The sequence below is a fragment of the Ranitomeya imitator genome, chromosome 1 (assembly GCF_032444005.1).
Source record: "Ranitomeya imitator isolate aRanImi1 chromosome 1, aRanImi1.pri, whole genome shotgun sequence".
NCBI classification, from domain to species: domain Eukaryota; kingdom Metazoa; phylum Chordata; class Amphibia; order Anura; family Dendrobatidae; genus Ranitomeya; species Ranitomeya imitator.
This window is the reverse complement of record NC_091282.1, coordinates 865,325,059-865,341,144: the sequence shown is the minus strand read 5'-3', so window position 1 is coordinate 865,341,144 and position 16,086 is coordinate 865,325,059. Positions and strand designations below refer to the sequence as shown.

Below are 16,086 nucleotides of genomic sequence, written 5' to 3'. Positions count from 1 at the left end.
TGGTGCCATGCGCCGCCTCCTCAGCATTGTTTGAAGCTGTCTCGGAGCCTGCGCTGTTCTGTTATCCCTTGGCCATGCACACTTAGCGCTGCCCGTCTTCTGACATCATTTGGTGTCAGGCTGGCTGCGCCTGTGTGGCCGTGCTGCCCGAAATCCCGCCTCGCAGTGTCTTCTGATTTAATCACACTGCGGGCCTGGGATCCATGGGCATGCGCAGTGCATATCTTCATCTCAGGCTCTCACTCATCTCCCTCCGCCTTCTTGAGACGTGCGCCGTCAGCTGATCCCTAATAGCATGCCACGGCCGTGATGCTGCACAGTCTGAAGAAGCCGGAGGGAGGAGAGTGAGAGGCGAGGATATGCACTGCGCATGCCCATGGATCCCAGGCCCACAGTGGGATTACATTAGACGACACTGCGAGGTGGGATCTTGGGCAGCGTGGCCGCACAGGCGCTGCCAGCCTGAAACCTAAATGATGTCAGAAGACGGGCATCACTAAGTGTGCATGGCCAAGGGATAACATAACAGCGCAGGCTCCGGGACAGCTTCAAACAACGCTGAGGAGGCGGCGCACGGCACCAAGGGGGTAGGAATGACGGCTGTGCTGCGTCCCATTACGAAGGAAATTCCCACCTCCGGGACGGTTTCACGGTATCAGGGGACACATTTTATAAGTGTTTAGTTCTGTGTTTGCAAGGAGCATAATTAAAAGAGCCACCTTTTCCTTTTGCATCCTTAGTGCTGCACAAGATGGCTCTTTCAGCTACAAACGTCTTAGGGGGGTTAAAAGTTCCCTTTCAACTTGCTCCAATCAGGCTTCGGCCTACACTCTGTTCCTTTGCTCCTCCTGCTGTCCCTGGGCTCTAACACTGCTAGTTGGTGCCTGGAAGTGCTGGCTGCACAGTTAACACTTGCTGCCGTGTTATTGGGTTTCAGTAACGTCAGCTGATTCCCAGCTGTGTATCTGGCAAAACCTCCTATCTGCTCCTCCTGCTGTCCCTGGGCTCTAACACCGCCAGTTGGTGCCTGGAAGTGCTGTCCGCACAGTCAACAGTCGCTCCTCTGTTATTGGGGTTCAGTAACGTCAGCTGTTCCCCAGCTGTGTGTGCGGCAATACCTCAAATCTGCTCCTCCTGCTGTCCCTGGGCTCTAACACCACCAGTTGGTGCCTGGAAGTGCTGTCCGCACAGTCAACAGTCGCTCCTTTGTTATTGGGGTTCAGTAACGTCAGCTGTTCCCCAGCTGTATGTGCGGCAATACCTCCAATCTGCTCCTCCTGCTGTCCCTGGGCTCTAACACCGCCAGTTGGTAACTGGAAGTGCTGGCTGCACAGTTAACACTTGCTGCCATGTTATTGGGGTTGAGTAACATCAGCTGCTCCCCTGCTGTGTATCCGGCAACGTGTCATGCGACCGCCATGCTGGCACACTAACAGACATTTACATGCCTCCAGTGCAGGCTTCGGCCTACACTCTGCTCCTCCTGCTGTCCCTGGGCTCCAACACTGCTGGTTGCTGCCCGGAAGTGCTGTTTGCACAGAGCCAAACACCTCGCCAATGTGTTAGTGGGGTTTAGTCACGCCTGCTGCTCCCCTGATGTGTATCCGGCAATGTGTCATGCGACCGCCATGCTGGCATAACTAAAATTTAAGGGTACCTGTCTTCCCCCCAGGCGTTTGTTAATGAAAGAGCCACCTTGTGCAGCAGTAATGCTGCACAAGGAAAAGGTGCCTATTTTTGTTGTGCTCCTTGCACACGCAGAACCTAACACTTATGAAATGTGTCTCCTCACACCGTTAAACCGTCCTGGAGGTGGGACTTTCCTTTGTTATGTGACGCAGCACAGCCGTTATTCCCACCCCCTTGGTGCCGTGCGCCGCCTCCTCAGCGTTGTTTGATTCTGTCACAGACCCTGCGCAGTTATGTTATCCCTTGGCCATGCACACTTAGCGCTGCCCGTCTTCTGACATCATTTGGTGTCAGGCTGGCTGTGCCTGTGCGGCCACGCTGCCCGAGATCCCACCTCGCAGTGTCGTCTAATGTAATCCCACTGCGAGCCTGGGATCCAAGGGGATACGCAGTGCATATCCTCGCCTCTCACTCCATTCCTTCCGGCCTCTTCAGACTGTGCGGCGTCAGCTGATCCCTAATAGCATGCCACGGCCGAGACGCCGCACAGTCTGAAGAAGCCGGAAGGAGAGGGGTGAGAGGCGAGGATAATCACTGCGCATGCCCATGGATCCCAGGCTCACAGTGGGATTACATTAGACGACACTGCGAGGTGGGATCTCGGGCAGCGTGGCCGCACAGGCGCAGCCAACCTGACACCAAATGATGTCAGAAGACGGGCAGCGCTAAGTGTGCATGGCCAAAGGATAACATAACAGCGCAGGCTCCGGGACAGATTCAAACAACGCTGAGGAGGCGGCGCACGGCACCAAGGGGGGTAGGAATGACGGCTGTTCTGCGTCACATTACAAAGGAAAGTCCCACCTCCGGGACGGTTTTACGGTGTGAAGGGACACATTTCATAAGTGTCTAGTTCAGCGTTTGCAAGGAGCATAATTAAAAGAGCCACCTTTTCCTTTTGCAGCATTAGTGCTGTACAAGATGGCTCTTTCAGCAACAAACGCCTGGGGGGGGGTTAAAAGTTCCCTTTCAACTTGCTCCACTGCAGGCTTCGGCCTACACTCAGCTCCTCCTGCTGTCCCTGGGCTCTAACACTGCCAGTTGGTGCTCGGAAGTGCTAGCTGCACAGAGAAAAACACCCGCCAATGTGTCAGTGGGGTTCAGCAACGCCAGCTGTTCCTCTGCTGTGTAGCCGGCATCGTGTCCTGCAAACGCCACACAGACACAACAACTGAAATTAAAGGGAACCTGTCCCCCCCCAGGCGTTTGTATGTATAACAGCCACCTTGTACAGCAGTAATGCTGCATTTGTACAAGGTGGCTCATTAAGTTATTCTCCTTGCACACGTCAAACTCAACACGTAAAAAATGTGTCCCCTGAGACCATTAAACCGTCCCTGAGGTGTGACTTTCCTTTTTAATGAAACGCAGCAACCCCCCTTGGTAGCGCTGCCCATCTTCTGACATCATTGGTTGGCTGGCTGCGCCTCTGCGTCCGCCCTGCCCGACACAACGCCCCTCGGTGTCTTACTTATTTTGACTGCGAGGGTGTGATTGATGGGCATGAGCAGTGCATATCTTCGCCTGACTGTCACTCATCTCCTTCCGCCTTCTTCAGACTGTGCAGCTTCATGGCCGTGGCATGCGATAAGGGATCAGCTGATGCCGCCCAGTCTGAAGCAGGTGTAAGGACATGAGTGAAAGGCGAACATATTTACTGCGCAAGGCCATGAATCCCAGCCCCGCAGTGTGAATTAATGAAAAGACACTGCGGGGCTGGGATTCATGTGCATCGCTAACTGAACCGGCCGACATGAAATGAGGTCAGAAGACAGGCAGTGCTAACAGCGCATGGCCAAGGGAAAACACAACAGCGCAGACTCCTGTCCAGCAAACTGAACGCGGACAAATGTAACTGTTTTGTGACAGGCAGAACGGAAGGTGTAATCTTCAAACTTTTATAGATAACAACTACAGGAATGCCTGTCACAAATAAGAATATGATGAAGAAGTAGAATATGAAGAAGAATAATAGTTGAATAAAAATAATATGAAGAACGTAACAAAAAAAAAATAATAGGTAGAAGATGAAGAAGAAGATGAATAAGGTGAAGAAGAAGTTGATGTCAAAGATGCTGCTGCTGAGGATGATGAAGAAGAAAGTGTGGGAGAAGTAAAAAAGAAGGTGAAGGGTGTGGAAGTAGTGAAACATCAATATCTGACAAAATAAAAAAAAATCTTAACATAGTCAATATCTTTCTAACTCCGAACGTCTTAAAATTTTTTTTTTAATTCATGCTATTCTATTTGATTGGGCTAAACCTCTATGCCTTTAATGTATCCGCCACCTCCCCCAATACATCCTACATTATTCTTAGTTGTTTTCCTTCATGTACAATGAACCTACAAGGAAAGATAGGGTTTATTTTAATTCCAATATTTTCGTCCCATTGACTTGCATTGGTATCGGGTATCGGTATCGGCGAGATCCGATATTTTGCCGGTATCGGCCGATCCAATCCGATACCGATACTTTCCGATATCGGAAGGTATTGCTCAACACTAATCACTAGAGTGTGCAGTGTCTTCCAAATAATATTCACACACAACAGTCAGCAACCACGTCCACTTCGTTGTCCCAGCGCAGTGTTCACTGGTCCCTGCCCCAGACATTTACTAGAAAGTAGAAATGGCAGCACTTACTGTAATGCTTCTTCCGTGGTGCCCTTCATTGTGGTACTGATGCGGCACACGCATGCCACATATGTGCCGCAAGAATTACACACATGGACACTGACATCTCCAGTACCGGAAATATCAGGACGTGTGAAAGAGGCGTTATAGCGGGTTTTTATGTTTGACTGCTGTCACACACTAAAAGACGCTTTTTATTGCAAAAAATAGAAAAATAGTTTTTGCGTCTCCACATTTTGAGAGCTATAATTTTTCCATATTTTGGCCCACAGAGTCATGTGAGGTCTTGTTTTTTGCGGGACAAATTGACATTTTTATTGGTAACATTTTCCGGCACATGACATTTTTTGATCGCTTTTTATTCCGATTTTTACGAGGCAGAATGAACAAAAACCAGCAATTCAGGAATTTCTTTTTCGGCAGTGTGGGGGAGGGTTATGCCATTTCGTTTGTGGTAAAATTGATAAAGCAGTTTTATTTTTCTGGTCAGTACGATTACAGCGATACTTCATTTACATTTTTTTTATGTTTTGGTGCTATTATACAATAAAAACTATTTATAGAAAAAAATATTATTTTTGAATCGCTTTATTGTGAGAGCTATAACTTTTTTCTTTTTACGCTGATGGAGCTGTATGATGGTTTATTTATTGTTGAACAAAATGACGTTTTCAGTGGTACCATGTTCATTTATATCCGTCTTTTTTATAGCATTTTATTCCTCTTTTTGTTTGGCCATATGATAAAGGATTGTTTTTTGCTTGATTTTTATTTTTTATGGTGTTCACTAAAGAGGTTAACTAGTGGGACTGTTTTATAGGTCAGGTCGCTGCGGATGTGTTGATGCCAAATATGTGCACTTTTATATATATATATACATATATATATATATGTATATATATATATGTATATACAGTGGGGCAAAAAAGTATTTAGTCAGTCAGCAATAGTGCAAGTTCCACCACTTAAAAAGATGAGAGGCGTCTGTAATTTACATCATAGGTAGACCTCAACTATGGGAGACAAACTGAGAGAAAAAAATCCAGAAAATCACATTGTCTGTTTTTTTAACATTTTATTTGCATATTATGGTGGAAAATAAGTTTTTGGTCAGAAACAAAATTTCATCTCAATACTTTGTAATATATCCTTTGTTGGCAATGACAGAGGTCAAACGTTTTCTGTAAGTCTTCACAAGGTTGCCACACACTGTTGTTGGTATGTTGGCCCATTCCTCCATGCAGATCTCCTCTAGAGCAGTGATGTTCTTGGCTTTTCGCTTGGTAACACGGACTTTCAACTCCCTCCAAAGGTTTTCTATAGGGTTGAGATCTGGAGACTGGCTAGGCCACTCCAGGACCTTGAAATGCTTCTTACAAAGCCACTCCTTCGTTGCCCTGGCGGTGTGCTTTGGATCATTGTCATGTTGAAAGACCCAGCCACGTTTCATCTTCAATGCCCTTGCTGATGGAAGGAGGTTTGCACTCAAAATCTCACGATACATGGCCCCATTCATTCTTTCATGTACCCGGATCAGTCGTCCTGGCCCCTTTGCAGAGAAACAGCCCCAAAGCATGATGTTTCCACCACCATGCTTTACAGTAGGTATGGTGTTTGATGGATGCAACTCAGTATTCTTTTTCCTCCAAACACGACAAGTTGTGTTTCTACCAAACAGTTCCAGTTTGGTTTCATCAGACCATAGGACATTCTCCCAAAACTCCTCTGGATCATCCAAATGCTCTCTAGCAAACTTCAGACGGGCCCGGACATGTACTGGCTTAAGCAGTGGGACACGTCTGGCACTGCAGGATCTGAGTCCATGGTGGCGTAGTGTGTTACTTATGGTAGGTCTTGTTACATTGGTCCCAGCTCTCTGCAGTTCATTCACTAGGTCCCCCCGCGTGGTTCTGGGATTTTTGCTCACCGTTCTTGTGATCATTCTGACCCCACGGGGTGGGATTTTGCGTGGAGCCCCAGATCGAGGGAGATTATCAGTGGTCTTGTATGTCTTCCATTTTCTAATTATTGCTCCCACTGTTGATTTCTTCACTCCAAGCTGGTTGGCTATTGCAGATTCAGTCTTCCCAGCCTGGTGCAGGGCTACAATTTTGTTTCTGGTGTCCTTTGACAGCTCTTTGGTCTTCACCACAGTGGAGTTTGGAGTCAGACTGTTTGAGGGTGTGCACGGGTGTCTTTTTATACTGATAACAAGTTTAAACAGGTGCCATTACTACAGGTAATGAGTGGAGGAAAGAGGAGACTCTTAAAGAAGAAGTTACAGGTCTGTGAGAGCCAGAAATCTTGATTGTTTGTTTCTGACCAAATACTTATTTTCCACCATAATATGCAAAAAAAATGATAAAAAAACAGACAATGTGATTTTCTGGATTTTTTTTTCTCAGTTTGTCTCCCATAGGTGAGGTCTACCTATGATGTAAATTACAGACGCCTCTCATCTTTTTAAGTGGTGGAACTTGCACTATTGCTGACTGACTAAATACTTTTTTGCCCCACTGTATATATAGGGATTTTTTCATTCAAATATTTATTTAGAGATACACTATATTTTGATATATTTTTACAATTATTTAATAAGATTTTTTTTTAAAAACTTTTTTCTAACTTTTTACTTTGTCCCACTATGGGAAAATCATTTTTTGCAGGCTGATAGCTTCTACAGCATGGAGATGAAGTATTTTCTAGAAGAAGTGCGTAGGCTTGTGCAGATTGGTCAATGGCACTCCTGTCTCTTTCCCTTGAGGGGGCTGCTTCCAAGTAAAATGAGACTTGTACATGTTCCTGACGTGTTTCAGGCCTGTCAGACTGAGCACAATACAGGCCCTCACTTGCATACACTGTATTCAGAATTTAATTTTAATGCTTTTGGTGTCTGGTATAATCCAATTTACTGACATTGATCATACAGCTCCTCCAACTCCTGGATTATATTCACCTTTCAGCAGCTTCACCGGCTATGACAATAGCCCCATTGTGATCCGGTGGCAAAAATGAACTGTGGACCTTACAAAACACAGGTTTCACAGCACATGGTGGCCCTCTGCTAATTGTCAGCAAAGGCCACATAATGACATGGCGGTGGACATGGTGGTGGTGGCGGGCGATGCCTAAAATTCAAATGTTCATGTTTGAAATGGCAGTGTAAAGGGATGAGGAATATGTATTCCACTATCTTGCTATTGGCATGAGGGAGGGACCTCTCAAATGTAGGAGTGAGAGCCCTCAAAAATGTTAAAGGGAACCTGTCACCCCGAAAATCGCGGGTGAGGTAAGCCCCCCGGCATCAGGGGCTTATCTACAGCATTCTGTAATGCTGTAGATAAGCCCCCGATGTAACCTGAAAGAGGAGAAAAAGACGTTATATTATACTCACCCAGGGGTGGTCCCGCTGCGGTCAGGTCAAACGGGCGTCTCTGGTCCGCTGCGGCGCCTCCCATCTTCATTACAAGACGTCCTCTTCTGATCTTCAGCCACGGCTCCGGCGCAGGCGTACTTTGCTCTGCCCTGTTGAGGGCAGACAAAGTACTGCAGTGCGCAGGCGCCGGGCCTCTAACCTTTCCGGCGCCTGCGCACTGCAGTACTATCCTCTGCCCTCAACAGGGCAGAGCAAAGTACGCCTGCGCCGGAGCCGTGGCTGAAGATCAGAAGAGGACGTCTTGTAATGAAGATGGGAGGCGCCGCAGCGGACCGGAGACACCCATCCGACCTGACCAGCTGCGGGACCGCCCCTGGGTGAGTATAATCTAACGTCTTTTTCTCCTCTTTCAGGTTACATCGGGGGCTTATCTACAGCATTACAGAATGCTGTAGATAAGCCCCTGATGCCGGTGGGCTTACCTCACCCGCTATTTTCGGGGTGACAGGTTCCCTTTAAAGGAAAAACTAAAGCCAAAATGCTCTTTGTGAACATCTGCTAAACGGGAGGTATAATTTTTTTATTTTTTTTGTTTGCGCTATATACATGTAATTATGAAGGAAATAATGTTTCTTAGCATTTTCCCTTTAAAAAAAATGTAGGTTTGGTTTGGTAGGTCTTTTTAAAAGACCAGTAGTCTGACAACTTTATTCACAGATACCATATGTAAGTCAGAAAGGCATGCAGGCATCTTCTCCATGCTGTTCCCATTTAGTTTTATCCCTTTCCCATCAATTTCAGCTTTTTTTCCCATGCCCCCAGACCTGTTTGTTGGGTCCAGCTGAAAAATATTCGGCTTTCCCATTGACTTGCACTGGATTCGTTATTCGGTACGAATACTCGGATATTAGAAATTGCTTGTGCCGATTTTCCCGAATCTCAATATTTCACTACTCAATCACTATTAACCCCTTAAAGGGAAGGTGCCATCAAAAAATTTTTTTTACAGAAATTGTAAAAATGTAAAGAACTAATGATTATATTTTCTTTAAAAATATTATAATTTGTTTATAATTTAGTAAAATATGAAAAATAATTTGAAAAGTTTTGGAATTTCCACTTTTAAACACTAGGGGGAGCAGCTGCTGAAATTTCAGAAAAACCTTGTGTACAAATAGCTCACATTACTGCACTGCAGTAATTATGGGCGGAGTCTGCTGACGTGTGTGATGTCTCCTCTCCTCCCCTTCTGGGTGTTTGCTAAGGGATTAGAGAGGATGATATTCAGGAACCCAGTGAGCAGCCATTTTGTTGGTGACTGCAGAGTATGGTCAGTATTTTACCTCAGTATTTGTAAGCCAAAACCAGGAGTGGAACAATTAGAGGAAAAGTATAATAGAAACATATTCACCACTTCTGCATTTATCACCCACTCCTGGTTTTAGCTACAAATACTGAGGTAAAATACTGACCAAATACTGAGCGTGGACGGCAGCCTTAAGCTACTTTCACACCAGCATTGTTGACTGTACGTTGCAATGCGTCATTCAGGAGAAAAAACACATCCTACAAAGTTGTCTGCAGGATGTGTTTTTCCCCATACACTAACATTACCGACGCATTGTGACGTATTGCCACACGTCGCAACTGTCGTGCGACGGTTGCGTCATGTTTTGGGGGACCGCCGCCACAAAAAAAGTTACATGTAACTTTTTTTGTGCGTCGAGTCCGCCATTTTCGACCGCGCATGCACGGCCAAAACTCTGCCCCCTCCTCCCCAGACCTTACAATGGGGCAGCGGAAGCGTCGTAAGACTGCTTCCGCTGCCAACGTCGGACATTTCTTTCACAGCATGCGTCGGTACGTCGGCCCGACGCACTGCGACGGGCCCGTACCGGCGCTAGTGTGAAAGCAGCCTTATACTGACAAGTAGACAGTTACCGAGGATGGCAGGCAGCAAGGATTCTGGGAGATATGTGGTGGAGGGAGCAGGGTGACAGCAGCACAGAGTATTTCAGGAGAGCAGTGTGCTGGTCTATGGGGGCCCCCTGTTTGGTGCGCGGAGCAGCTAGGGATTGTACATAGAGCGCTGTCTTTTATACACATGGATGGACCATCTGCTCCACAGAAATCCAGGAAACATTTCTGCGGATTGATGACCTGTTCTGATCTAGACTTTGCATGCAGACCCCATTCCCCTCCTCTGATCCTGTCTTCCCCATCCTGTCCTGATGATGTGTGAAGGCGAAGTACGGGGTGACGCTGGGAAGGAAATGTAGCCATATAGTAACGATAAAAATGAGACGCCTCTCTTCAGCTGCCTCACCAGCCTTCCCCTGACTACACCTAACTGGAGGTCATGCTGCCCCCTCTATTACCCCAGACCCACGTGCAGGTGCTCAGCCAGAACCACCATAGAATGGGTCTGCTTTCTGAAGATAATACTGACATAGTGTTCTCACATAATACCGCCATATAGATCACACACAATACTATCAAATAGATCACACAATACTGTCAAACAGTTCTCACATAATGCCACCATATAGATCACACACAATACCGCCAGTGTTCTCACATACCACCATATAGATCACACATAATACTGCCATAGTGTTCTCACATAATACCGCCATATAGATCACACAATATTATCAAATAGATCACACAATACTGTCATACAGTTAACAGTTCTCACATAATACCATCATATAGATCACACATAATACCGCCAGTGTTCTCACATACTGTCATATAGATCACACATAATACTGCCATAGTGTTCTCACATAATACCGCCATATAGATCACACATAAAGCCGCCACATAGATCTCACATGTATTGTAAATAAAGACTCGGCCAGAATAAGGTCCTTTATTAACCTTTTTTAAACCATACCGAACGCATAATCCTCGACTCCCTCATCTCCCACAACAAAAATAATAAACCACAATGGGGAAAGACACACAGGGGGGAGAGGAGTGCATAGGAGAGGATTAGATACTGACTGCTGAGCCGTGTATCTAATCCTGTCCTGTGTGATACTGTGATGAGCCGTGTATCTAATCCTATGTTGTGTGATACTGTACACAGGACAGGATTAGGCCGGCGTCACACTAGCGAGTTTTACGGACGTAAGAGCGCATTAAATACGTCCATAAAACACGCATTATACACGGCCCAATTATTCTCTATGCCCCAGCTCCTATCTGCCGTATTTTACTGATCTGTATTATACGGCTTTCTACGGCCGTAGAAAATCGCAGCATGCTGCGTTTGTCACCGGATTGCACAAAAAAATCGCCAATGCAAGTCTATGGGGGCCCGAAAAATACGGATTACACACGGACCAGCAGTGTGACTTGCGAGAAATACGCAGCGGTGTTAGCGAGAAAAGCCAGCAATTCAGTGCGGTGTACAGTAAAATCACACTGACAGCTTACAATAGAATAGGTGGAATAAATGTGTACACATAGAATAGGTATATTTCTATATATGTCATTGAGACACATATATGTATATATATTAATATTTCATCCAGCGCGAGATAGCTTAAAAGCCGGTAATTCAATTGCCGGCTTTTGCCATCTCTTTCCTAAACCTGACATGATATGAGACATGGTTTACATACAGTAAACCATGTCATATCCCCCTTTTTTTGCATATTCCACACTACTAATGTTAGTAGTGTGTATGTGCAAAATTTGGCTGTTCTAGCTATTAAATTAAAGGGTTAAATGGCGGAAAAAATTGGCGTGGGCTCCCGCGCAATTTTCTCCGCCAGAGTAGTAAAGCCAGTGACTTAGGTCAGATATTAATAGCCTGGAGAGGGTCCATGGTTATTGGCCCCCCTGGCTAAAAACATCTGCCCCCAGCCACCCCAGAAAAGGCACATCTGGAAGATGCGCCTATTCTGGCACTTGGCCACTCTCTTCCCATTCCCTTGTAGTGGTGGTGTATGGGGTAATGAAGGGTTAATGTCACCTTGCTATTGTAAGGTGACATTAATCCAGATTAATAATGGAGAGGCGTCAATTATGACACCTATCCATTATTAATCCAATTGTATGAAAGAGTTAAAAAAACACACACACATTATTAAAAAGTATTTTGATGAAATAAACACACCGTTTGTTGTAATATTTTATTGTACGCTCAATCCACTGGCTGAAGACCCTCGCTCTGTGACAAAGAAAAAATAATAAACCAACAATATACATACCTTCCGAGGATCTGTAACGTCCCACGTTGTAAATCCATCTGAAGGGGTTAATATTTTTTACAGCCAGGAGCTCTGCTATAATGCAGCTATGCTCCTGGCTGTAAAACCCCAGCGAATGAATGGAAACAAGGTCAATGACCTGTAATTACCTTCATTCGCGGTGAGGCGCCCTCTGCTGGATGTCCTTCGAGTGTGGGAAAAATTCAGAAAAGTTCCCAGGCTCGAGTTCATATGAGGACAACCAGCAGAGGGGGCCTCACCGCAAATGAAGGTAACTACAGGTCAATTTTTGTTTTATTTTTACGGCTCTGCATTATAAACTTCTGTGAAGCCCTTGGTGGGTCAACGCGCTCAAAACACATCTAGATAAGTTCCACAGGGGGTCTAATTTCCAAAATGGTGTCACTTGTGGGGGGTTTCAATGTTTAGGCACATCAGTGGCTCTCCAAACGCAACATGGCGTCCCATCTCAATTCCAGTCAATTTTGCATTGAAAATTCAAACGGCGCTCCTTCCCTTCCGAGCTCTCCCACGCGCCCAAACAATGGTTTACCCCCACATATGGGGTATCAGCGTACTCAGGACAAATTGTACAACAACTTTTGGGGTCCAATTTCTACTCTTACCCTTGGGAAAATAAAAAATTGGGGGCGATAAGATAATTTTTGTGAAAAAATATGATTTTTTATTTTTACGGTTCTGCATTATAAACTTCTGTGAAGCACTTGGTGGGTCAAAGTGCTCACCACACCTCTAGATAGGTTCCTTAGGGGGTCTACTTTCCAAAATGGTGTCACTTGTGGGAGGTTTCAATGTTTAGGCACATCAGGGGCTCTCCAAACGCAACATGGTGTCCCATCTCGATTCCAGTCAATTTTGCATTGAAAAGTCAAATGGCGCTCCTTCGCTTCCGAGCTCTGTCATGTGCCCAAACAGTGGTTTACCCCCACATATGGGGTATCGGTGTACTGAGGACAAATTGTAAAAGAACTTTTCGGGTCCATTTTCTCCTGTTACCCTTGGTAAAATAAAACAAATTGGAGCTGAAATAAATTTTTTGTGAAAAAAAGTTAAATGTTCATTTTTATTTAAACATTCCAAAAATTCCTGTGAAGCACCAGAAGGGTTAATAAACTTCTTGAACATGGTTTTGAGCACCTTTAGGGGTGCAGTTTTTAGAATGGTGTCAAACTTGGGTATTTTCTATCATATAGACCCCTCAAAATGACTTCAAATGAGATGTGGTCCCTAAAAAAAAATGGTGTTGTAAAAACGAGAAATTGCTGGTCAACTTTTAATCATTATAACTCCCTAACAAAAAAAAAATTTTGGTTCCAAAATTGTGCTGATGTAAAGTAGACATGTGTGAAATGTTACTTATTAAGTACTAGATTGTGGCCCGAGTCTAACGCATCGGGTATTCTAGAATATGCATATGTCCCCGTAGTATATGGACAATGATGATTCCAGAATTCGCGGCAGACTGTGCCCGTCGCTGATTGGTCGAGGCAACCTTTATGACATCATCGTCGCCATGGCAACCATTATGACATCTACGTCGATACTGTGCCCGTCACTAATTGGTCGAGGCGAATTCACGGCAGACTGTGCCCGTCGCTGATTGGTCGAGGCAACCTTTATGACATCATCGTCGCCATGCTGTGCCCGTCGCTGATTGGTCGAGGCCTAGCGGCCTCGACCAATCAGAGACGCGGGATTTCCAGGACAGACAGACAGAAAAACCCTTAGGCAATTATATATATAGATTTTGTGTGACATATCTCTGTGATTTAATTGCATAAAAATTCAAAGTTGGAAAATTGCGAAATTTTCATAATTTTCGCCAAATTTCCGTTTTTTTCACAAATAAACGCAGGTACTATCAAAGAATTTTTACCACTATCATGAAGTACAATATGTCACGAGAAAACATTGTCAGAATCACTGGGATCCGTTGAAGCGTTCCAGAGTTATAACCTCATAAAGGGATAGTGGTCAGAATTGTAAAAATTGGCCCGGTCATTAACGTGCAAACCACCCTTGGGGGTAAAGGGGTTAAGCTATCTCGCGCTGGATGAAATATTAATATATATGTATATATGTGTCTCACTAACATACATATATATATATATATACTGTATATATAGACAGTATATATGCTGTATTATACGGCTTTCTACGGCCGTAGAAAATCGCAGCATGCTGTGTTTGTCACCGGATTGCGCAAAAAAATCGCCAATGCAAGTCTATGGGGGCCCGAAAAATACGAATTACACACGGACCAGCAGTGTGACTTGCGAGAAATACGCAGCGGTGTTAGCGAGAAAAGCCAGCAATTCAGTGCGGTGTACAGTAAAATCACACTGACAGCTTACAATAGAATAGGTGGAATAAATGTGTACACATAGAATAGGTATATTTCTATATATGTCATTGAGACACATATATGTATATATATTAATATTTCATCCAGCGCGAGATAGCTTAAAAGCCGGTAATTCAATTGCCGGCTTTTGCTATCTCTTTCCTAAACCTGACATGATATGAGACATGGTTTACATACAGTAAACCATGTCATATCCCCCTTTTTTTGCATATTCCACACTACTAATGTTAGTAGTGTGTATGTAACATAGTAACATAGTTAGTAAGGCCGAAAAAAGACATTTGTCCATCCAGTTCAGCCTATATTCCATCATAATAAATCCCCAGATCTACGTCCTTCTACAGAACCTAATTGTATGATACAATATTGTTCTGCTCCAGGAAGACATCCAGGCCTCTCTTGAACCCCTCGACTGAGTTCGCCATCACCACCTCCTCAGGCAAGCAATTCCAGATTCTCACTGCCCTAACAGTAAAGAATCCTCTTCTATGTTGGTGGAAAAACCTTCTCTCCTCCAGACGCAAAGAATGCCCCCTTGTGCCCGTCACCTTCCTTGTTATAAACAGATCCTCAGCGAGATATTTGTATTGTCCCCTTATATACTTATACATGGTTATTAGATCGCCCCTCAGTCGTCTTTTTTCTAGACTAAATAATCCTAATTTTGCTAATCTATCTGGGTATTGTAGTTCTCCCATCCCCTTTATTTATTTTGTTGCCCTCCTTTGTACTCTCTCTAGTTCCATTATATCCTTCCTGAGCACCGGTGCCCAAAACTGGACACAGTACTCCATGTGCGGTCTAACTAGGGATTTGTACAGAGGCAGTATAATGCTCTCATCATGTGTATCCAGACCTCTTTTAATGCACCCCATGATCCTGTTTGCCTTGGCAGCTGCTGCCTGGCACTGGCTGCTCCAGGTAAGTTTATCATTAACTAGGATCCCCAAGTCCTTCTCCCTGTCAGATTTACCCAGTGGTTTCCCATTCAGTGTGTAATGGTGACATTGATTCCTTCTTCCCATGTGTATAACCTTACATTTATCATTGTTAAACCTCATCTGCCACCTTTCAGCCCAAGTTTCCAACTTATCCAGATCCATCTGTAGCAGAATACTATCTTCTCTTGTATTAACTGCTTTACATAGTTTTGTATCATCTGCAAATATCGATATTTTACTGTGTAAACCTTCTACCAGATCATTAATGAATATGTTGAAGAGAACAGGTCCCAATACTGACCCCTGCGGTACCCCACTGGTCACAGCGACCCAGTTAGAGACTATACCATTTATAACCACCCTCTGCTTTCTATCACTAAGCCAGTTACTAACCCATTTACACACAATTTCCCCCAGACCAAGCATTCTCATTTTGTGTACCAACCTCTTGTGCAAAATACGACTCTGGTGGGACTCGAACCCACAACCTTTGAATCACATCAGTTCCCTAGAAGTCCAATGCGCTATCCATTGCGCCACAGAGCCACAAGTCGCAAAATTTGGCTGTTCTAGCTATTAAATTAAAGGGTTAAATGGCGGAAAAAATTGGCGTGGGCTCCCGCGCAATTTTCTCCGCCAGAGTAGTAAAGCCAGTGACTGAGTTCAGATATTAATAGCCTGGAGGGGGTCCATGGTTATTGGCCCCCCCTGGCTAAAAACATCTGCCCCCAGCCACCCCAGAAAAGGCACATCTGGAAGATGCGCCTATTCTGGCACTTGGCCACTCTCTTCCCATTCCCTTGTAGTGGTGGTATATGGGGTAATGAAGGGTTAATG

General features: G+C 44.8%; 1 non-coding gene across 1 annotated transcript; it reads right to left on the bottom strand.

The window, feature by feature from the left end:
• Window positions 1–15,709: 15,709 nt before the first annotated feature.
• Window positions 15,710–15,795, bottom strand: TRNAR-UCU (transfer RNA arginine (anticodon UCU)). Its single transcript is given in 2 exon segments — window positions 15,710–15,745; window positions 15,759–15,795. It is a non-coding gene; the product is annotated as a tRNA-Arg (tRNA).
• Window positions 15,796–16,086: the final 291 nt, after the last annotated feature.